We start from the raw sequence: 24,662 nt of genomic DNA on the forward strand, positions 1-24,662 counted from the left end.
CTTAACTATTTAGCTACATCTGTGCATGCTGCATATTTCCCTCCCACCCACCCAGCCAAACCATTGCACCTCATGCTTTCCCTCCTGCCTCCTCCCTTTTAAACACTTGTGCAACAATTGCTGCGCTCGCCACGCCTTGCGACGCTCCCTCGCTGCTCTCCCTTTTCCACAATAACAAAACTCAAGTTGAAAATAGAAAGCAATTACCTCCCGAGTCAGTGTCCTCCGCCAACCGGAGCCCCACATAATCCAAGAGGGCAGCGCTCTAACCTCCAGAGCTGCTTGCTTCTCCTCCTCCAGAAATTGAGCCTCGCCTGGTTTCTCAGGGGCTGCAGCGGTCTCTCCCCCCCCCCCGCCCACCTCCACTTTTCTTTTCTTTTGGGTAGCGCCTTGACAAATCCTTTCTCTCTTTTTTCTTTTTTTGCCTTTGTTAAGGGTTAGAAGTTGAGCTGTGCCTGTTCTCTCTCTCCCTCCCTCTCTCTCTCTCTGCCTCTTTCACTTCTTGTATTACAGTTACATGGCTGTGTGACGTTTCTGGCTACAGAAAAAGGGGGAGAAAACAACTGAGGGTGAGAGCCGCCTGCCAGGGCGAAGCTCCTCCCTTCTTCGCCTCTCTGCTGCTTTCCCCTCCCTCCTTCCTCCAGACTAACACACAGCAACAAGCTGCTTTTGGGGTGGGGGGTGGAGAGGAAACAGAGCTCTGGCTCTGTCCTTCACAGGTATAATCTCTACCGTCCCCCATTCCTTGCAGCTCCAAGCCCCACTCAAAAATCTCAAACATCAGTTATTATCCTGATTATTACCAGTGTTGGGTTGTCGGAGGGTTTTGTTTTTTTGTTTTTTGTTTTTGCTTCTCCTGGGATAGTTAATTGTAGTCCCAGAATATAATAAAAGCTGACACGGCCACAGTGGATAGGACAGAGCAAAGCCACTCCTGCTATCCTGATGCTACAGCTGCACCTTGAAACCACACTACCTTTCTCCCAAACTGGTGCCAATGCCGCTGAGAGGGTCTGTCAGGCATGTCTGCAGTAGTTCTCAGAAATAATCCTAAAAGTGCACTTCCCCCTACGCATGGTTGCTCAGGAGGAAGTCCCGTTGTGTTTGATGGGTTAGCATACAGAGGACAGAAGCCTCGGCCTCCGACCCTAGGCTGTGCATTCTGCTTCGGAAGATGTTCCACTGGAGGGGAAAATAGGGTTTACGTACTTCTGGCTTATGCATGCATAGGATTGTGCTTGTAAGTGCACTTTTGAACCACTATTTCTGTGCATACAGAGCAGAAAGCAGAACATACATCTCAGCCAAGTGGGTTTTCCCTTTTTGCATGGCAGTTGTGGGAAATGCAAATATGCTTAAACAGGTTGATCCTATGGAGGTTTTTAAACACCCACCCACCATGGAAGCCCCAGGGATTTCAGTAGGACTTTCTCTCAAGAAGTGCATAAGTCTACACCAGTGTGGTGTAGTGGCTAAAATGTCATAGCCAAATAATTGTTTGGCTATGAGACTCACCAAATGACTGTGGCTAGTCGGACTCTGGGTCTGACCTACCGAACAGGGTTGTTGTGAGAGGCAACTGTTATGCCACCTTGAGCTTCGTGGTGGAAAGGTGTGATATAAATGCTCAGTTCTGGGCAACTCTCAGGTGGGCACCATTGTAATTATAAGAGGACAAGGGAGGCCCTCATGGTGAGTCCCAGCACCTCTTTTTCTGGAAAAATAGTACTAGGTATACATAGGATTTGGCTATTGGTGTCAAGCAGGAAAACAGACAACACCACAGCTAACACCACACGGCCTGAAAGCTGCCATGGCTTGTTCTGTAACATGAACAATGTTCTTGCTAACACCACAGTGTTCAACAATGGGTGCACGCCTGACCTAATAAAACAGAGGGGACTGGTCACATTGGAGTTCAAGGGGTGAGGACTATATTCAGTTACTGCTCGCCTCTGGCAACTAGCTGCTGAAATATTGATAGATCTCCCCCACCCACTCTGGTCCCAGGTTGAGATGGAGAGAACAAATAGGAGGAAACAATTTAAAAAATAAATAAATCTGGTTCTTAAAACTATGCCACTGAATAGCAAAATGTTCCTCGTGTGAGGTTTTGTCCTCTTTAAGTTACACTCTTTTTTTTCTTTTTCAAAAAGTTAAATATATGGCTGCCAAGTGAGTTAATGAAAAACCCTTTGGTAGTTAACTCATTTAGCATAGCAGCTATGAAATAAAGTATGTGGCACAAAGCCAAAGCATAAAGGACTCTTCTTTGAACCTACTCAGGTTTCTCTCTAACAAGAAATAGTTCTGACCATCTTCCGAAAGACGTGGGCAGCTGGCTTCTAGACAAAAGGGCAAATTTAGGCCTTCAATTGTCCATCCTGCCCCTTTACCTAAATACAGGTCATGGAAAAACCCAAGAAATCAACCATTTATCCTGGAAAGCACAGAAACCTCATTTGCCCCGAACAATCAATACACTAACAGGCAGTATGTTCCTCATACAAAACCAGAATCAATTATAATATTGATATAACAGGAAACAAATGAAATCGCAAAGCAAAGAATTTGCTAAGCACAAAGCAGGGAAGGATACATTGCAGCTATTCATTTTTAGGGTGCAATCGTATACTTGAGATTTGCCGTAGGAACTGGCAAAGCCATGCTACGCAGGCAGAATGCCAGATGGGCCGTCGCCCTGACAGATATGTAGAGCACTCTACTGGCAGAGCCGTTCCAGGATTAAAAAGGCCAACATCAGGCAGAGTCATGGGCCACACAGGGAAGAACTACAGACATCATATCCTACAATCCTTCAGTCCGCAGGCACATCCCCATCAATAGCACAATATTACACCAGTGCTCAGCCTATCACAAAGAATCCACACAAACAGCTGAGATATCAGTGGAAGGGGGGGATTTAAGCCACCCCTGCATGGACAATCACTCCAGTCACATCCTCATGGCAAAGCATAGGACCCATTCATAGCACACCACCATCAGTAAATAAACCCCACACAGAGACATCCTAAGTCAGCTGATAGGGTGCATAGAGTTATGTACCACTCTGATCCAATGTTAGAAACTCGGGAATATAAGCCAGGTGCCAAATGGCTCCTTAAACCAGGGTTACAGTTGCCAAAATGGAATGAAATGCGTTCCAGTTGTACAGATAAAACCCCACAAATAAAATTCTAGAGGATGCACTGTGTGTGAAAACAGGCAAGATCCAAGGATTCCCAGGCCTGGATCCCCAAATGGTGGAGACATCAGGCACCATCCTGGCGCCCACACATCTTCACTTGGTTGCAAGTGACCGATAGCCAGGTTCAAACACGCCTGGCGAATTTTGAATGCTGCTCTGATCTCATGTTGTGCCCGCCTACAGAGCTCACAAGGGAGAACTCTGCTGATGAAAAAGATCCCCCCCCCATGACAAAAGGAGCACACAACAGACAGACCTCACAACGCACATGAGATCTTTCAGCCCACTGCCTAGAACCCTAGCAGGTAACTCATCATAGGGGTCCAAATTCCTATCACCAAATTCCACTCCATCCCACCAACGACTAAGTAAATAAAGGGGGGAACACATCCTGCAATGTATGCCTGCTTCAAGTGTCTCCCTCCACCACATCCCCTTTGCTATGTGCGACTACATCCGTCTTGTCTAAACTGTACAGCTTTATTTATAGCAGCCACACTGCCTGCTGCCTTTTACATGATGTTCTCTTGCCTCCCAACAAGGCTACCTGTTGGCAAAGGCCAGGCACTCCACCGCAACTATGGCCACTGCTGGTGAGACACTCAGGTACACTTTTGCCTTACAGGATCACAACCTGGATGCATGGAGTAGGACAGGAAATGAGCACCACACATATGGGAGCCCACAAGAGGGAGGGTAGGAAGGCTGGGGAAGGAGCATGGGATGAGCACTCAGGCAGCACCAGTCACTGCTCTCTCTCACCTGCTCACAGGCACCCACTGTGCATCCCTCTACAGAGATTATGCTGAAGACCTGTTGGCTACTGCTTGATATTCTCTCTTCTCTTATTTTTTAAAAAAATCATTTTATTAGTTTTTAGGTAAACATACACAGAACAAATAAGTAACAGTAAAAAACTGAATACAATATTTGTCTTTCCCTTGATCACCACAGCTACAGGATCCACCCCACTCCCCATTTTGCACTCATCATGATCAAAATCCACTCCATAACCTGCAACAGTGACCAGCATGCTCTCAGGGGTTCCTCGTTCTTGACTTGCATAAAAGCTCTATTTCAGACAGAGGCAACAGGTGAAGATGTCCTTAATATGGAGCTAGTACCCTCATGTCTATGTCAAGCCACTGTACAATCCCTGCTGGAGTGGCTAGTTAGACACACACACACAGACACACACACACACTGTACTTTCCTTCCAGAATTACCTCCATCCTGGATGCTGTTCAATAAGACTTTGACATTATCATACATGTTATTCCTTTGGACTGTATCCAATACTAGTCTAACTCAGAGTAGACCCATTCAAATGAATACACAGACTTACATTGTTCCATTGATTTCAGTGGGTCTACTCTGGGTAGGACCTAGCTGAATACAACCCTTTCCCTCTAGGTCTAGGAAATTGTAAACTGGGATCTTTCCATGGGCGTAGCCAGGATTTTTGTTGGGGGGGTCAGGACTTTGGGGGGGGCAGAACTGATGTGATTGGTCAGTTAGTTAAGTATTTCTACTGCTTTGCTTGATCTAGGGGGTTCGCTATGCCCATGGATTTTTCCCTAACCCCCTAGAAAAATCTGACTCAGGATGGTTCTCTAAAGGAGACAAAGAGCTTATGGGCTCTGGCAGCGGCCTCCCCGCCCCCCACTGCCTGGAACCCAAGGGCCAAACCTCTCAAGGTATGCAAGTGGGATGGGCATTGCTGCCATGGTGGGCGTAGGGGGAGTATCTTGCAGATCCACAGCCTAACATAATTGAAGCATAGTATAGGATTGCTCCTTCCATGAATGTGCTCATTGTGTGGTGTGGCATTCACAAAGTATGCTGCCTAACAGTCACGCTGTTGTGCCATGATGGTTAAATCTGACATTTGCTAAAGCGGACTTTTACATTTAAATTATTTCTGAGCATTAAAAAAAACACACCACTTGGTGCAGAAAGAATCGAGAGGGCACTGCCTGATTCATTATTATTATTTGGCTACACAGCTGTCTGCTTTGAAAACCATGAAGAAATCAAACAAACACACACCCATTATGTTACAGAGGTGGTGTGAATCTGCAGTACCTTAAAGGCCAAAGAACAACAAAACCGTCTTTAACAGCAATGGGCTTTTAAAGTGATATAAATAATCATTCTCGGATTGGAAATGGGTGGAATTTCTGGATGCTCTCCACCTTTTTCTCCCTTCAGATAAGCGAGTCTGCCACATTGTTCAAATACACCCATAGATCATTTTATACTTCCTTGCCTTCAGCAGGTCTCAACTTGATACTTAAAACCAGCTCCTTAACGATAACTCTCTATTCACTATTCGAGTTTCTGGTCCCAAGGACTGGATTTTAGTTCACAGCAGATGGGCGGGGGTGGTGGGGGAGGGAAAGTATTAATTTACCTATCTCAATACTGACGTATATCCCAACAAAGACAGATGCACGTACAGAGGGAGAGAGAGGGAGAGAGAGAGAGAAACGCAAGGGCACAGCACCGCTTTCCCGAGCCTGTAATGTGGAGTTGCAATGCAAAGGCAGTAAGGAGGGCTGGAGCTGCTGATTGGACGGTGGGTCTGCCAATCTTTGCAGGAGGGCAGAGTCAAGCGAAGCAGAGCTACTTTGCATCGGTGTTTCCCATTCTTCTTTGCCACTTTGTGTCACATTGTGTGAACCCCTCCCCCCACCTCTCCCAAAAATAACACCCCACTGTTTAGGAAGCAACAATATCCATGGAGCAGTTGGTCTCCTTCACCATAAGCACTGGAGATGGAAAATATTAATGCATCACCTCAGTGGAGAAAGGGAAAAACCAGAGTTGGAGTCTGTAACACACTATTAGCTGTAAAGCAGAGAGAAAAGGGAGGAGGAGGAGGAGGAGGAGGAGGAGGAGGAGGAGGAAGGGACCCAGAGGTGAGGTGAGAGGAGTTGTGTCACTCCATTGAAAGAGGCTTTGACCTTACATTGATCTCCTAAAGTCTCTGAATCTATTACTATTATTACCATTACCATTATGAATTTTATTCTTGCAGGTCAGTCAGTTGGATTATAACAGCACCCCCAACTCTTGTCTAATTTGCGAACTCATTAGTCTAATTTCATTATTTAATCATGCGCCAACCAATCGAGCTTCCTTAAGAAAGGACTGACCTATTTTTGGCTGGAGATAAACGATCATGTTAACAGATGTTAATCTTGTAATCTGTTTTCCTGTAAGCACTTCGCATGCCCGCTTTTGAGACATTAACAACAAGAACAACAACACACACACACACACACATTAGAAAAGGGACGAATTGACGTCACTGTTCAATACTCCGGTGGTTTCTTTTTTTAATAGAATTGGGGAGGGGGGGAGAGAAAGAGAGAATTCGCCCCCTATGCTTTCAAAGACATGAAATCTTTTCCCACTTTATAAATGCTGATTTGTTCTGCCTCAACTCCCACGGGCTTTTATTTGCATTTCAAATTCCACAGGTTACACAGATCGCTTTTTACACACACACACAATGTAAACCAACAATAAGGCACTGAATGGGGATTGAGAGAGTGGGGGCAGGGGGCTACATCTGGATTAAATAAAGACCATGCATTAACAGATCTCCAGAAACGGTCTAGAAACAACAACAACAACAAATATCCTTCTCCATCTAGATTCCAAAAGCTGGGGGGGGGGGGAGGAGCTGCCTGAATTTGCAAGATATTAGATCCACCCAATACACATTTTCCAGAGCGTCCTGGTCTACTCCTGGGAGTTTTTCAGCGCTTCTGGAGCAAGATCTTTGCCGCGGGGAAGTGGGCAGCATTTTCTAGAGCGCTGCAGCTGCTGAGGGCAAGCGACCCGAAAGCCAGAGCACAAAATTGGGACCATCTCCCTGTCACCTTAACCTGGAGGAAAAACGCCTCCTGCGCCCTGAGACTTCTCGCAGCTCAACTCCGACCCCTCTAAAGTTTCCTCAACTTGTCGAAACAGCTTGATTCAAATGACGGTTGCAAGTATTATGCTAATTCTGGGTGGAGATGGGAGGGGCAGAGGAGGAGGAGGAGGAGGAGGAAGAGGAGGGTTTCATAGGACAAAATGTCTGCATTATTTCTCTTCTCTGCACCCCCCCACCAGTACTCTCATCTCTCTCCCCCCCCTCCCAGTATATCCAATGGGCAGGACTCATCTTCGGGATTGTCCTCCAAAGACTCCCTTCCTCTCCACCTAATTTACAGCCCTCAACTTTCCAGGATAAACTATTCCTTTTAATTCAGCTGGTGGGAGAGGATCGGGAGGGGTTGGGGGTGGAAGAGAGAGAAGTGGCAAGGGGAAGAGGACACACACACACACACACACACACACACTAAGCAATAAATCAATCCAATCTGCAAATACCCTTAATAATGTAAGTGGTTCGCTCCCAAGCTGGAGAAGCATCGCCTCCCTCACGCAGCCCGCAAACATTTCATTTTTTAAAAAAAGACAGGCAGATTTCTTTCTTGCATGCGAGATCTCCTCCCCACCCCCCTCTGTACAAAGTCCAAATGTTCACAGTTTAAAAAAATAACATATAGCGACAATCCATTCAGCCCCAGCAAAAAAATAATAATCATCTTTCTCCTCCTCCTCCTCCCTCTCCCTACCCCCCCACCCGCCACCCCTTTCAAAGAGCCCAAAGTTATCGTTTCTGTAAAAAGTCCCTTCAATTACCGAGCGAGATTAACTATTAATTGGAAACGCGAAGTTTTTCCCACGGGCGTATTAAGAATATTCTCATCTCTCTCCTGCTCTTCCCCCCTCTTTCTGATCCCCTCCCATCTTCTTCCTCAGCACTTAAGAAAGAAAAAGAAAGAAAAAAGGAAGGAGGGAGGAAGTGGAGAGAAAAGAATGGCTTAACAATCTCTTCCCGATCCCCTTACCTTCTTGCAGTTGAGGTGAAGCGATTTGGAGAAGGACACAGACAAACAAGAAACCTGAAGGTGAAACCATGCGCTGAAGGCAATAAGGAAAGAACTGCACATGATTCACTGCGCCAGCTCCACTCCGGCGAGCAGCGAGGGGGGCGTCTCTACACCCCTCGGTGCCAAGCCCTGGGCAAGGGGTCCTCCGGCTTCAAACTTTCCACCGCCCTTTAGCCCATCTGGAAATCCCTTGAGGGCTCTGGGATGGAGGGCGACGGGAGGAATCCCCCTCTCCTTTTCCTGGTCTTTTTCCTCGCAGCGCATAGGTTGACGTCTTCCCCCAGCCGGGCGAATGGTCTGTTCTATATTAAATGCACACACTGTCTACTATTGTCTCATCAGCACAAAGTTCTTGTATTATGCGGGGAAAGTCTAGATAGCCAAAAGCGAGTCACATAAAAAACAATTATTCCACTAACAGGACTGATTCATTAGCAGATCTGTTATTCATCTCTGCTTCAGCCAAATGACTACATAGATGGGGATTACAGGAAACTATATATTCACATACTAAGTATGCAATTTTGTATAATTTCGACTCTCTCGCGATAGGTATCATGGTGCTGGTATCTCAACTTTGAAATAAAAACATTATTGCATATTGCATATTCTTCTTGTTAAATTGTTGTTGCTGTTGTTATTGTTTAATTCAGAGACGTCTGCTACAGACAACTTCTACATGATATCGTGGTTTGACATTTCCTACGTGTGACTTTTCTGGGTGCATTAATTTCATCACAGGTACATGCTGTACTAGAATAACCACACACAAATTATATATGTACAGTAATCTCATGTGGCAATGTACTGGAAGCTGAAAGAGAAAGCTATGCACACATGCTCACTCCTTCTTAAAGGTATACATTGTTTAGTGTCAGAATGAGACATTTATCAACTATGAACTCAGTTTGCATCACAGCTTTTTAAATAAACACGATTGTAAAATTGGGTGTTGTCCAAAACATATCAGTCACAGTGTGCATATACAGGACAAATACGTGTGTGCTTGTATCATGTGATGGTAGTCAACAAGGTAGAGTAGACCAACTGAAAGCAATGGACATGATTCATTTAAAATCATGACTCACTTAAGTCCATTGATCTCAATGGGTCTACTCTGAGTATGCCTTGGTTGGATACTATCCAATATGTTTGGCAATGGAATTCCCTAAGCAAACATGTTACCCATTGAGAGGAGTCATAATATCTGAAGTGGCTTACTCCTGCTCCCCCCCTTCTTTTAAACAAGAGGCTGTAAGAAGAAGACAATACTGCTAACTAACAGTGGAAAGAGTTGGAACTTCTCAAAACAAATCCATTTGCCATATACCTTTAAAAATATATAAATAGATAAGCTCTAAAGTTTGTCTCATATTTTCCAGGATGTTTTCTAAAGCTCACCGCAATTGCCCAAACATGCAGCTGATATATGTTGAGTCTGAGGTGGGGAGCCTCAAATTAATTGGCTGAATTGTGGTCCTAGGTGCTGGATGTGTTGAGGGTAAGAATGGAGCTTTGTTTTAGTCTTTGCCTAGTACTGTAGTGTGTGATAACCGGCAAAGGCAAAATTTTTGAGGAGTGTTGATTCGATCTTTCCATTTTCCTTCCATTGCATATTCACCCTCCTCCCCCCTCCTCCCTGCCCAACCATGATTACTAAGCACTTAAAAGGAACATGCTGTCCAAATCTCTTCAGTGTGGTTCTTTGCAAGCCAGACAATCAAGGATGCCTCTGCTTCAGTTTAAACGGTTACCTAGTGCTGTGGTATTTGGTGCACATAACGCTGGGAGCCTCTGCGTAAGCCCTCTCCAGCTTCTTCCCATTTTCGACAGAATCTACTCCGGCAGCAAGCAGAATCGCTGGGGGAGGGGCGTGCATGCACACTGTCTGTGGCAAATTGAACTCATAAATATAAATACTTAGAGTCAGGGAACACTTGGAGATCAAAAAAGGGGGAGAGGAAAATGGAGGGAAAGTTTGTAATGAAGAACACACAAAAACATAACTATGTATGCTGTGTACAACTGATGATCTGCGCTAATTTGAATAGCAAACGTGTTAAAGGTCATTGACAATTGTTGCTGGTTTCAGCATGAATGCCTGAGTGAGATACGTTTTGGGGCATTCTCGATTCATTCCATACCACAGACTCATACTTCAGTGTATACATAGCCCCTTCCAGTGATTTTTGACAGCAGCTTGAGACTGGTATATTATATTTTCCTTTAAAAAGAAAAAAGAGTTAATCTATACTCAAAAGGTTGCATTTTGCATTTTCATCATTCTTGCATGTCCTTTTCAAAACACAGACTACAGCAGTTTATTCTCTTCGTCATACGTACACTTCAGTAATTTCTGCTTTGTACCAGGTGAAAATCAGGAATAAGATTTCACTCTATAAAAACCTATACAAGCGACAATGTGCTGTGCAAATTTTCTAACCATTATAGTGCACACAATAGAAGAGCATTTATTGGGGCAGACTTTTATAGCATCCATTGTAAGCCAGCTTTGCTAGGCAGCATTTAAAGCTATAATATGAGGCTAATAATTTTCCAAGTGGGGAAAAGTGACAAGTTACTGGAGTGAAAGTTGGACAGGATGCCTAAACTTCTCCATGTTGCAAGAATGTCATGACCCATCTCTTTCATTTGTGAGCCGTGTTGTGTCAAGCACTAATTACTTTAGACGCTGTGTTCACAAAAAGCGGGAACAGCTCGACAGCATAAGCCATGATGGCTCAACAACATGGCTGGCATTGATGCAAATGTCAGGTGAATGTTTGGAGTTAAGCTCACTATGCCATTATGTGGTCCTTCAAAAATGCTTTTCACAGAGCTCATCCTTATGCAGTAAAAGGAATAAACATCTTAGAAAGAGCTGCCTGGTTGGGCCTTAAATTTTGTAGAGAGGTGAACAGGGTTTGTGATCAAATAAAACTGAGAAAGAGAAACACATTTTAATTAAATTGCCATGAAGGTGGCTACCCTCTTATATACTCTTCTTTGAGAGTAAATTCCATTGAAATCATCAGGATTTACTTCTGCATAGTGTTAGAATCTCACTGTAAGCTGTTTTGTGCAGAGTAGCAGAGAGTTAGTCGATCCAAATAATTTCAATCTATAGATGTTCTTCATCGTCATCTTCCAATGGATTGTACTGTTTCTTGGTTCAGAGAATAATATTATAATAGGAATAATATTGTGTTACATGATAACAAAGAAATAAATGATAAACATCCCAGTTTCCTATTTGATCAATCTCTTTTAAAGGTGCTTTGTTTTCTATTCTGTGTCTCAATGAAATCTTACAGAAGTACTCCAATTTGAAATTATTTTGTTAAATTACAATACAGTACTGTATGAGAATGTCAGGGATATTAATAGTTCAATACATATTTTGCTATTTATAGTTTGCTATGTGTAATAATTCTGTCTAATGGAGTACAAGGAACAGGAAAACATTTATTTACTTTTGCCAGAGTCAAATAAATTATTTGCTCAGCATTTGGAAGTAGGCTTTCTCAAGCTCAGGAAAATGGCATTTTGATGAGACTCTGTGCTGTATCATTCATTCCTAAGGCTGATTGGTGGAAGTTTAGATAAGAAAAGGTCCTGAGAAGCACTGGGGGTAGGAAGGAAAGGCCACATGAAACATTTCCAAAGGCTGGGAAACAAACTGCAATTTCACCCATGGCACATGTGTGTTCCATGAAGCATATCTAGAACATGCATTTGTTTTAGTTTCCATGCTAGGTAACAGGATGTTAGTTAATACTGAAAAATTTGATCCCTTCCCTCGCCCCGAGTAAGAATTTGAATACAGACATAAGTACAGCTAAACAAGATTAAGCCTTTGAAGCACAATACTTACTCCCAAGTAAGTATGCATAAGATTGCAGCTGCAACTTTGTAGAGAGCAAATATCTTCAGAAATGTCCAATTTTTGTATAAATGTAATCTTTGTATATTTTCTTTCCCATTGGTATATACTTATTATTACTACTTTATTTCACTGTTCCCCATTCTGGGACTGAAATGCTCCATTCAGAATACTTAGAAATGGATAAAAATAGCATCTGCAGTTTACAGCTATAAAACACAGACAACACCACTGTCACATGCAAAGTTTAATTGCCACAAGAATTGTGGTTTTGATACAACCTACACATGTGAATTCCAGTCCGTTTGTGCATAAAGCTGCCTAAAAGTCTGCTCAAGAAGTAATGCTCACAGCTGTCAGCAAGATGAATTTTACTCTGCTACAAAGAAGCCTCTTACTCAACACTGTCTGTGCCACAAAAATCTGAACATTCTTTTGTAGCTATGAGGTGCCAGAACTATTCTAAAGTGAGCATAAGGGCAATCCCTTCATTTTTGTCCAGCATCGTTTTACATACTGATGTTCCATGCGACTACAAGCTCTAGGGTCAAGCTGTTGTGCCTTGTCAAGCATAAATCCAGCCAATGCGAAACAATGCCTTTTCTTTCCATTGGGGGAAAATATGAAGTACGTTTTTAACCTTGTTAGATTTCCAGCCTGTTATGCAACTCTTGCTTCTGGCAACAATATAGTATTTCAGGAGTTTATAAAGAGCCTTATATCCTGATAGTGTTTCCATTAGATAGGATGTCTTACTGCCTTAAAGAGAATTTGCAGAAGAGGAGGACTCTGGCATGCTGTTATTATCGAGATGGGGCTAAATTTTGCCTGATAGCAGAAATAATCAAGTGAATGTAGACATAATGAATACTTCATTTCCCTTTCAAATGCTTCACTGCTTAAATTGCCTCTCACACACCTTTCCTTTCTGGCCAAGTTGATGGTTATTTTAACAAAGTTCCTGAAGGATGCTTTAACATAACTTTAATATAAGGAGTTTTTCTGTAACTTCTTTCTCCTTTCCTCTTTCAGTTTTTAAAAACTGTTCAGTTGTGATTTCCTTTATTTATATATTATACATTTTATTTATTTGGAAATATTTCTCTCCTACAAACAACAAAATCGAGGGGGTGAACATCATTAAACCAACAATAACACCACACTAATAAGAACAAATAGTGACAACAAATGAACAAATTATCCCCCAGGAAAGCCTGAGTAGGCAAATGTAGGCAGCTAAATGCCAATTCAGTAGGTGCCTGCCTGTTATTAGAAGTGCTTCCCAGAGGGCAGGTGCCACAGCACTAAAAGTCCTGTTTTGTTTTGTTTTTATAGATAAAAAGTGAACCATGACTCTGCAGCACAGCTGAGAAGTGTCTCTCCTGAGGAACACAGCAACCAGGCCAGGGTATATAAGGTAATGCAGTCCTGAAGATAACTACAGGCAATGACCGATTTGTGCAGGGGTTACATTCCCGAATCCTGTGTGTGTTGGCGGAGTGCACATAAGTCAGCTGTGCCCCGTTCCTTTTAATGCAACTTTCTGAGGGGCATGTGCCAGTGGTGGGCAGGGCCAAGGGTCAACAGAAATCTAGAGGGCTGCATTCAGCTCTCAAGTCTGAGGTCCCCTACTACTGTGCTAGGAGATGGTTTAAATTTAAGTGCATCATAAAATGTGGGGGACACAGACAGAGAGAAACACAAGGGCAAAGACTATTTCATGAAGGGAATTCCACTGGTGGCCTTGCATTCATGAAAGTGGTTTTGATCCACTGAATGCCTCTGCTAACAGAAGGGGAGGGGAGATGCTTCACCAATTCCACCTTTCCATGCTGTTCTGAAGGATTCTGCAACACTCTGGAGCTGATTTTCTGGAGGAGATAATATACAAATACAGTGGTACCTCAAGTTAAGTACTTAATTCATTCCGGAGGCCCATTCTTAACCTGAAACTGTTCTTAACCTGAAGCACCACTTTAGCTAATGGGGCCTCCCACTGCTGCCGCGCCGCCGGAGGACAATTTCTGTTCTCATCCTGAAGCAAAGTTCTTAACCTGAAGCACTATTTCTGGGTTAGCGGAGTCTGTAACCTGAAGTGTATGTAACCTGAAGCATATATAACCCGAGGGACCACTGTACATCAATGTCTGCCCTGTCCTTCATGTTAGCAGAGATGTCCACTGGATCAAAAGCCCTTCCGTGATGAATCTACCCAATAATCCAAGAGTCCTATTATAAAATAGAAAAAAATGAATGGTTATAGAATAAATATTGCTTTATAAAAATCATCACATATGGAAGTTTAAAAAAAGGTTACTGTAGAAGTCAAACATTCTTAGCCATATGCGCTTTTATATACTATATCATGGATTCACAGCGGGTAGCAAACCTATGAAACCTGTTCTTAATTTCAGCCTCAGCTGAAAGAATCTCAGCAGCAGCTGGTTTCAAAACAATTCCTATAGAATGCCACATATGTGGTCGATCACACCCTTAGCAAGAAGAATGAAGCCGCCAAATAGAATGATTTTTAAAGAGAGACAAATTCAATAAAGAGTTCTACCCTGAAACATATCCTAACTTTCTCATGGCACATTTTGGCCAACTGTTTATTTTCCTTTCACATTGACGGTTAACTGTTGAACTCTAATATACTAATTGCTTGGCAGCCTGAGATTGGACCATGGATGCACTTTACGCAAGGTTCACTGTACAAAAAAAGACAAATAAATGTTCAATGCGATGTTTTTGCAATGTCAAGAGTGAGCTTAAAAACAGGGCCCTCCTCCAGCACAATTTATTTGTTGCGCAAGGTTGGAATAATTCTGCACACCGTCCTTTGAAGTCACCTTATACTGAGTCTGATGCTGGCCCAATATTGTCTACTCAAGTGCTTCTGCACTCTGCATTGAAAGTAGTACAGTGGTACCTCAGGTTATGGACTTAATTCATTCCAGAGGTCCGTTCTTAACCTGAAACTGTTCATAACCTGAGGTACCACTTTAGCTAATGGGGCCTCCTGCCGCCGCCGCCCGATTTCTGTTCTCATCCTGAAGCAAAGTTCTTATCCCGAGGTACTATTTCTGGGTTAGCAGAGTCTGTAACCTGAAGCGTCTATAACCTGAAGCGTCTGTAACCTGAGGTACCACTGTACCACGCCACTGTGTGGCCATGCCTTCCCCGCATAGAGCTACAGTTCCCAGAGTTCCCCAGGAAGAGGGAAAGATTGTTAAACCACTTTGGGAACTGTAGCTCTGTGAGGAGTATAGGGGCCTCCCAACAGCGCTCAGCTCTCTTAAACTACAGTTTCCAGAATTCTTTGCGGAAAGTAGTTCCTGTTTAAAATGGTATGAGACTGCTTTAAATACATAGTGGAGACGGGGCCCAATTGGCAGTGGGTTCACTGGGATTTCTATTGCATTTGTTGTTGTTTAGTCGTTTAGTTGTGTCCGACTCTTCGTGACCCCATGGACCAGAGCACACCAGGCACTCCTGTCTTCCACTGCCTCCCGCAGTTTGGTCAAACTCATGCTGGTAGCTTCGAGAACACTATCCAACCATCTCGTCCTCTGTCGTCCCCTTCTCCTTGTGCCTTCCATCTTTCCCAACATCAGGGTCTTTTTCAGGGAGTCTTCTCTTCTCATGAGGTGGCCAAAGTATTGGAGCCTCAGCTTCAGGATCTGTCCTTCCAGTGAGCACTCAGGGCTGATTTCCTTCAGAATGGATAGGTTTGATCTTCTTGCAGTCCATGGGACTCTCAAGAGTCTCCTCCAGCACCATCTGTTGCATACTACCAGACTATTTAGCTGGAGATGCCAGGGATTTAACATGGGGCAGTTTACATTCAAAGCATTTGCTGAAAAACAGCTGAGCTACAGCACTTCCCTGACCATTCTGAGCATGTTTAACAATTGCAAAGCCTCCAAGGGAAATGCCAATTTCTTCCGACCTGGGCACATCTTTCTGCCCTGAACCCCTGGCCTACCTTGCAGCAAGTCAGTATGCAAAGACCAAAGTTCAAAGTCTGGGGGTCAGTCCACACAAGCAAAGTCCAAGGTCAATCCAAGTAGTCAAGTCCACCAGTCAGGATACAGTCCAGAGTCAAACCTGAAGCACAGTCACATAGAGATCCAGGAGCAGCGAAGCCAAGGTCCCTCAACGTGAGCAGCTGAGTAGACCCAGCACCTCAGCTCTGCTTCCTTTTTGCTCTTTGCAAGCTGATTTCAGCACCTGGGCTTGACAAGGTGTGACCCTCACCTGTACCAAGCCTACTTCAGCTGAGGAATCACATCCCAGAGCTAGCAAGCCTAACCTGTGGGTCCTTACCTGCCTCAGCCCCTAGGGCACCCCTCCTGCTGCTCTCTACGCCTCAGAGCATACTGTATTCATGGAGACAGGGGGTCCTCTGATTCTGGTGATGGATCCTGCTGCTCTGGTTCCTGTGCTCTGACCCCCATGCCCTCGCCATCCTCTGTCACCCTGTGAGTACTTCCTTTCCCACCCCCTGCTTGCTCCGGTGTGTCCCACTCCTGGCTACACCCCTCGCTGGGATACCCTTCCTCCTTGCTGTCCTCCCCATCATCCTGCCAGTTCATGACACCCTCTCACATTTAATCCCTGAAAGTCCTTCACCAGAAGAAGGAATCTGCTATCTTCAGTAAGTTTCATCCTCCCCTTGCTCAAATTCTATCCACTGCAAGTTTTGTTCATTGACGTTCCTGGTTTGATACGTTCTAGTCTCAGCTCTAAATAACTGTTAGGCTGTTGGTTGGCTTCCTGTCATTTAATATATAACCCATTTGCATCCGGTAGGTTGTTTGCATTCATGGCCAGGGGTTACTACAGCTCTGTGTGTGATTTAGCCAGGGTTCCGGCCCTTTATGCAGATTCCACAACTATTTGGATAAGGATAGAGCACAACTGTATCTTCCCCATTGGGCACAATGTTGGCACGTCATTCCCAGAGCATAGGCCATGAAGGTGGATTTCTTTGCTCTGTGTGTGTGTGTTATTTATCTTTCTGAGATTACTTGGATTAAGATTTAGAGGAAGTATGCTGAATACATTTGTATTATAAATTAGTTGTCATCCCTAGCAATCTCAGTCCATGAATATGTGCATATTTATAGTCGGAAACTGAAACATTTCAAAATCATCTACTTACTCCTTTTGCTTTAAAGTTTAATGCTAAATAGACTGCCGGTTTTCTCTATCAATATTCCTTACACCATCTATGTTTTATAGACATTCCCAGGAAGCTGGAAGCTATTGAGAAGGAGCTGAAACAAATAATTTGTATGACAGTCTGCCAAATATTTGGCAGGAGACACTGTTATTGTAAATACAGCTCATGATCCCACCCAACAGTAGTGTTCATTTACGTTTAAAAGCCAGTGTGGGTTATTATGGGCTGCAAAATTTGAGAACAGTTTGCTGCTTTCCCCCTGTTAAAACTCCAAAACTAATAAACCTTGAGCATTCTGTAACAAGCAAAGTACTCATATCAACAAAGGCCTTACTTAGAGGCTGCAGAACCTTAAGAAACTTGTGGTGAGAACTTGAAGATATTTTAGTCATACGCCACATATACAGAAGCTGAACATGCTCTTTGGTTTTTCTCTCTCTCCTAAATTTACAATTTAATCCCCTTTTTTTTCTATACAGTATGCCTTTCAAACCTGTACAGAAAAGGTGTATTATACTGTGAGTAACTCCACGGGGCAGCTGGCTATTAAAGCACAAAAGTTTTCCCAAAGGGCGGGGGCAGCCCCTGAGAACTTCCTAAGTAACCTCATAAGTCTATAGAAAGTCAGTGATTAACCTGCCTTTCGCTCATGATATCCTTAAGTGTGCTTAAGGATAGTGTGGTGGTTGATATGACTATTGGGAGCAACAGAGGAAGGAGCAACATTCTGGATAGCAAATGGAAGTGGAATAATGAGATATAAGTGGGAGGGGGATGCACTGGATGCTTTTGCTGTTATGGATTGTTATTCTTCATTGTGGGTTTTTTTGTTTTTTGGGGGGGAACCATACACATATAGGCAGTCGCCAAATAAAATATTTTTGCAACCTGTGATGTGATTTCTGTGCACAATGTCGCACACACAGAAGGCAATGGAATAATGGCTTCTTCATTTCAGTGAAGACTTGCTAAAGAAAAAGAGGTTGTGCATAATGAAGTGACCTTTGGTTCAGCTGCTGTCCAAAGCAATCTTCTCCTAGATTAAGATGGACAACTATCACTTGGCAAAGCCAGAGTATACAAAGTATTTTCTCCTTTAGCCCCCTGAATTGAAAGGCATAACCATATGTTAATTCAGGAGGCTCCAGGAAAAATTAACCAGGATATCTTAATACATAAAAACTCAGGTCCAATATATACATTACTGCCATCTCCTTGCAGTCAAGGTTCCAAGGTACAGCCTTAAAGTGGCAATTATGCAGTTCTCCTGGAATGCTTGATTATTTCCAGGCCAACATTTGAAATTTTTTTTGTGTGTGTGTGCGTGTGTGTGTGTGCTATTGCCATGAAAGCACAAGTGACCTGCATGATTACTGCTATGAAGTGATGCGCCAACCATACAGAACCGTGTTGCTCTGTTCATATCAGGAGTTGGGAACTTGTGGTCCTTCAAATGTTGCTGGACTAGTCACTAGATAGAACACCTTTAAACCTTGACCATTGGCCAGGCTATCTGAACTTGATAGGAGATGGAGTCCAATAACATCTGGAGGGTTTTCCGAAGGAGTCTGAACTATTTAGCATGAATTTCAAAGGGTTGCATTCAGATAGACTTAGACACACAGTTCCAGCTTATGTTAGTCATGACTCAATCTTTATATGGGTTTGAGTGTGAGGGCTCTCACCCAAGGTTGTATTCAATGCCAGTCCTAATCAGAGTAGACCTATTGAAATGAATGAACATATGTTAGTTAGGTTCATTAACAACAATGGGTCTATTCACACACAAACAGCTTTATTGTGGTCCATAAACCCCAAATATACAGTGCAGCGATGGTCAATGGGTCTACTCTGAATAGGACTAACATGGAATAAATCCCTAGCCTGGATCCAACTGGATTGGTTGTTGTTGTTGCTGCTGCTATTAATAATTGTTGTTTAGTGTTATGAGGAGTTGTGTTTCTGTTTTAAGCAATCCAACTCCCCCTCCCCAATTTTAGGTACAGTAGTACCTTGAGTTACAAACACCACAGGTTACAAACTCCACTAACCTGGAAGAGTTACCTCGAGTTGAGAACTTTGCCCCAGGATAAGAACGGAAATCATGTGCCGGCAGTGCAGAGGCAGCAAGAGGCCCCATTAGCGAAAGCACGCCTCTAGTTAAGAACAGTTTCAAGTTAAGAACAGACCTTGGAACGAATTAAGTTCATAACTAGAGGTACCACTGTATTTGATTTTGTCATAAACTGCCCTGTGGCTTAGGCAAATGGTGCTATACAAATAAACAAAATAGATAATAAACCCAGTGCAATATATTTTCACATCTGGGTAGTTCAGTCCTATGGACCAGCTTGCACTACACAGCATTGCTTCCTTTCAAATTATTATACAGTGGTACCTCGGGTTACATACGCTTCAGGTTACAGACTCTGCTAACCCAGAAATAGTACATTGCGTTAATAACTTTGCTTCAGGATGAGAACAGAATTCATGCTTCAGCGGTGCGGCGACAGCAGGAGGCCCCATTAGCTAAAGTGGTGCTTCAGGTTAAGAACAGTTTCAAGTTAAGAACGGACCTCCGGAACGAATTAAGTACTTAACCCGAGGTACCACTGTATGTGATCCTACACCTGAGGAACAGCATAGGGTAATATGCTTGTGTTCTGCTTCCCAAGAAATGCCTGTTCCTTCCCTTCTTAAAAGAAATGGTGGAGACCAAACATGCAGACAGGGTGCAATTCAAAGGGTCAGCAGAGGCCCTGTTCCTACCTTCTCAGTCCTGAGAGGAATGTTCTGAACGAAAGCAAGTAATGCAATATTGCTTCTCATTTTAAGCAAATATGTAGCCATTTTAGGATCTAACCTCCATTTGAGATGTAGAAAGAGCTGTCTCCGTGGCTGCTAGAGTAATTGGAGCTTGTAACTTGTCAGATAACTGATCTTTTGCTTTTCCTGTTGCATTCCTTGCTTTCTGCTACCAGGGAAATACTTTTCCAGACATGGATGAGCAGTCTGCTTAATGGGCCGTCGGGTTCTTTTAAATATAAGACCACGACAAGAGCCCTGATGGATCACACTTGAAGGCCTATGTAGTCCATCATCTTTGGTCCCACACTGGACAATTAAATGCCTGCAGGAAGCCCGCCCGCAGGGCGGGAGCACAATAGCACTATCCCAGGCAAACATTTTGGGTGTGTGAAGCAGGGCTGGTGCCGAGTGTGGCCTTGGGAGAGTTCTGACAGAAAGTGTCATGAAACTAGAGTAAGGTTCTCCTTCTTCAGGAAACGAGGTTGAGAACTGTGAACTAAAAGGGGTCCTGTCCCAGGAGCACTTCCACCAAACAATCCTGTAGGCCCAAGGATGTCCACAAAGGCAGAAGACTCCACTGCAAAAGACTCAGAGAAACCAGAGCCCCCATCTCCCAACTCTGTCACAGTAGGATGCAACTGAAGCAGAATGGGCCCTTTTAATGGAAGAAACATCTTCCAGTGTAGGCAGGGATTGTATTTGGGAGTCAGTTGTTGTTGTATTTGTTAATACTTTATATGCCAACCATCTGATTGGGTTGCCCCAACAAATTATAAAACCACAATAAAACGCCAAACATTAAAAACTTCCCTATACAGGGCTGCCTATATAGGACTCAATGCCAGAGCTCTGCATCGCTAGAGCCTGAGTCTGGCCACAGAGCAGGACAGTGAGGCCTGGGGAGCAAAATTTGGCCCCTGGAGCTGAAGTTCCCTGCCCCACCGACACCCTTGCTCATTGACCAATATGAACTATGAGCATTAAGGCTCCAATTCTAAGATGGAGGGAAAGGGCAACCAAAATATGTTCATCTGCCTGATCCAGTCCTTTGCCAGAATCCTGCTGGCGGGGCATTGTGCTCTTCCATCCTTTCCCAGATGTTGGTTCATTATCATCTGGTTTTACTCTGATTGAAAATGATATAGTTTGTGCTGGGGGACTGATGTGTATGTCTATGTGCTGGGGGACTGATGTGGCCTAGGACATTTCCTTCCCCCACTGCAGACTGCCCTATCCTGACCAGGGCCGGATTTAGGTTTGATGAGGCCCTAAGCTACTGAAGGTAATGGGACTCTTTATATGTCCAGCTGTCCTTTGTCAACAATAAATGGTTGCTGTATTTTGTGTTGAATATATGCTACATGGTAATTTATGGACCTAATAAGTGTCTAAAGCCATGTGCACATAACAAAATATGTATTTTATCAAAGTAATTTTCTTTTTATCTTATATTTTGGAAATGTACATCCAGTGGTTTTTTTTCCTTTAGTTTTTTTTTGGGGGGGGGGGCTCAAGAGAGTGGGGCCCTAAACTATAGCTTGTTTAGCTTATACATAAATCTGACACTGATCCTGACACAGGAGCTCTGATGTTAGAAGTGAAGTAGCCCAAGAAGTTTCCATGGCAGCGGGGAATGCAATATAAAATCTGCCTCTTTGAAATCAGAGCTCTTTCTCCATGCCATCAGAAAGGAAGAGCCAATGCTTCCTGTGGCCCTGGGTTATCCTTCAAGGAACCACAGGACTGCATGTCCAAAGAGCTGAAATTTTGAGGAAAAACTGTTCAGAAAATTTCATCAACACCCCACACCCCCCCCCATTTTGTTGCGCATGAACAGTCATGGAGGATTTTTGGAGGCCATTTTTACCCAGCTCTAAATTGTTTACCACAAACTAACCTACTTACCTGAGAGTAAGCCCTATTAGACTTACTTCTGAGTAGACATGGTTAGGATTGCAGTTTGAATGCTTTAACACAACTCCAAGCCATAATCATAGCTGTCAACATTTTCCTTTTTTTTAAGGGAAATTCCCTTATTCCAAATAGGATTCCTCGCAAGAAAAGGGAAAAGTTGACAGCTATGGCTATATTCTGCGCATGAAGGTGCCAGCTTTCAACCCTATGAGCGTCCATATATTTTACTTCCCCTCCATAGATTAAATACTTCCATAAACCCATATCAGTGTTGCAGCAGCTTGTAAGGGCAAAATATTTATTTTTAGATGAAAAGCTTTCCAAATAGGAATTTAAAAATTGTTCAGATTAAAAAGATCCCTTAATGGTGACTGAGCCTGGCAATTGCTTCATTTTTTATTTTGTTTTCCTTTATTTTCAGCCTCTCCAGTTGAGGCGACTGTAGTCTGGTACAATAAAAAGTGTGACTGTGAAGCCACATCTCAGTACCATGTTTCATCCTGATGCAATTTGTTACTGCTGAGATATTAAAACCCCAAAGATTACATTAGCAATGAAAATGGTGATAAGACTTCCCTGTGTAGCATGACTAGTGCTTGCCACTATGTAAAAGTTTTGTTTTTTTTTAAGCAGCATAGTAAAACAGTTAATAAACAGTAAATCTGATGTTAATCACTTGGGCTTGTTTAATTAAGGAGTGACCTTGTGGTTACTAATTATTTCTGAAAGTGACTTTCCTCATAAAAGTGAGCATTTAATCAGAGACTATATATTTGTGATCAACAGCAGTAAGCTGGATCTTTTGCCTCATTCCTCTGTTGTCCTTGTAATTTAAATATCCTGTTGTGTAAGTATAAAGACAGGAAGTGAGTTATACAAAACCTTACAATAACAGTATTAAGTTTCCAGTAAGCAGATGTGCTCCACTTGGTTTCTGGTTTTTTTCCCCACTTCCAGAGGTAGTATACATTTTCCAAATGCTACCCGGGTTTTCTTTTCTTTGTTAGGATTTTTTTTTGTCTTAAAAAAAGAAAAATCTTCCACTATCTGAAACACACAAATAGTTTCCAGATAATGACAAATTACATTGTCCCTTAATGCCAGGCTTTAATTATTTAGCTTCATGCTTTATTTGTTCCATGAAACCAAAAACTCCCTTTCAAGCAGACAAGAGGCTGGGTGGCAGAAAAATTCTTTTACCTATACAGCCTTTCATTGGCCAACACTGTTTTTATGCAAATCCACACCACTGGCAGAACAGAGTTGGCAAAGATATTCTAAAAATTTCATGCATATCACAATTGGTTTTCCTGATGCAACTGCAGCTGAATAATTTTCATCAACTCCGACTGCAACCTGCTCTTCTGCACAGGGTAAAAAAAAGAAAAAGGAAAGTTATGCTTCTTTCAGAGCCAGAGAAACAAACGCTGATGTGGAGCAGCTTTACGCTGTTTATAATCTTCAAACATTTTGGCCTTTGAAGCATTTCTTCTTTTCCTCTTCTTTTGTTGCGGTGGCTGCAGTAGTGACATTCAGATATATATTTTAATGCATCAAAACACTTTCACAATTATAATGGGCACTTATGATTGCAAAGTACTGTATACACAATCCATTCCCTGCCATTGAGGCCAGTAACAAAAGTAGAACACTATTTGTGAACCTATTTTCCTCTAATAAGATTATGGGTACGATTATCCTGTTCCCACTGTTCAGCCAAACCCAGCCAGTTTTGTCTGTGAATGCACAGAGGGGGTGTGGGTAATTGCACATACAATGCCTAAATCCTTGCTTCACTGATATAAATGAAGTTTTGTCACTGATTTCAGCACAGCCAGAGTTTTGCTATCTTTCCATTCAGCTGCCTGCATACCATAATGATAGTGAAACAAGAACAGGAAACAAATATCAGGCAGGAGGCATTCAAAACCAGCATAAGGTTGTTTTTCCACTGGCACCACAACCGTGTAAAAGGTCAGCCACATAGTGCTTTTCAAGGGATGGAATTGAACCTGATGCAAGTTATAATGCAATAGCTTGCATTATTTGTGCTGTGACTTCACCCAGTGCTAATCCAGCATTACTTAGAGTAACAGCTAAGCACGAGAGAGAGAGAGAGGACAATTACATCACTATCCTGCTGCCGTCAGTCACCCTTGCTGCCTGGCTGAAAATAAGCACCACCCCATATGATGTAAATATTCTGTGTAACTTGGCTCTGGGTACAAATAGCAAGAGGAGAGAAAACATATAAGTGCGCAGCAATGTAATTTATTAGTCCCAGTGCATTTCAGCAAACACCTTTGTCGGGACACAAAATACTCTTTATTAAGTCCAAAGTGATATGCTCAAATTATACATAGCTATATAAACCACACAACTAATGATGCATTTAGTGCATGATTAACAATGAATAAGATGCACTACCAAATGGGTGGCCATTCTTTCTCTTGGATGCAAATCCTTTTGACTTTAACCAAACTAATGCATCTAGAACCAAAGTCTTGGATGTATTTCAGACCTCAGCTAACATTCAGCATAAATCCAGGACCTTATTTTGATTTATATGTCTTTTCATGTGACTAGATGCCAGCTTTAAAGCCTAATGAGCTTAGATAAAAGTCAGTAGGATGTCCTGTTGCAAAAAATCAGAAAATAAAAAACCCACCAGTTTATTGCAGGGTTTTTTGTTTGTTTTTAAATAGCTGTGGT

At 42.9% G+C, this 24,662-nt stretch overlaps 1 protein-coding gene and 1 long non-coding RNA gene across 4 annotated transcripts in view; both read right to left on the reverse strand.

The window, feature by feature from the left end:
- ZNF516 (zinc finger protein 516) overlaps positions 1–8,456 on the reverse strand; it is a 116,049-nt gene extending 107,593 nt beyond the window's left edge. The window contains exon 1 of one of the 3 annotated variants that reach the window (XM_081919425.1): positions 8,119–8,456. The gene's annotated coding sequence lies outside the window, so the exon portion shown is untranslated. Of the gene's footprint in view, positions 1–207; positions 548–8,118 lie in introns of those variants that run through there. The other 2 variants (XM_081919424.1, XM_081919427.1) reach the window with 2 other exon arrangements.
- Positions 8,457–23,056: 14,600 nt separating this feature from the next.
- LOC309373362 lies at positions 23,057–24,172 on the reverse strand. Its single transcript, XR_014169999.1, has 2 exons — positions 24,079–24,172; positions 23,057–23,314 (listed from the first exon to the last, which is right to left on the reverse strand). It is a non-coding gene; the product is annotated as an uncharacterized lncRNA (long non-coding RNA).
- Positions 24,173–24,662: the final 490 nt, after the last annotated feature.

The sequence above is a fragment of the Podarcis melisellensis genome, assembly GCF_964234715.1.
Source record: "Podarcis melisellensis genome assembly, chromosome: 7".
In the NCBI taxonomy this organism is placed as follows: Eukaryota; Metazoa; Chordata; class Lepidosauria; order Squamata; family Lacertidae; genus Podarcis; species Podarcis melisellensis.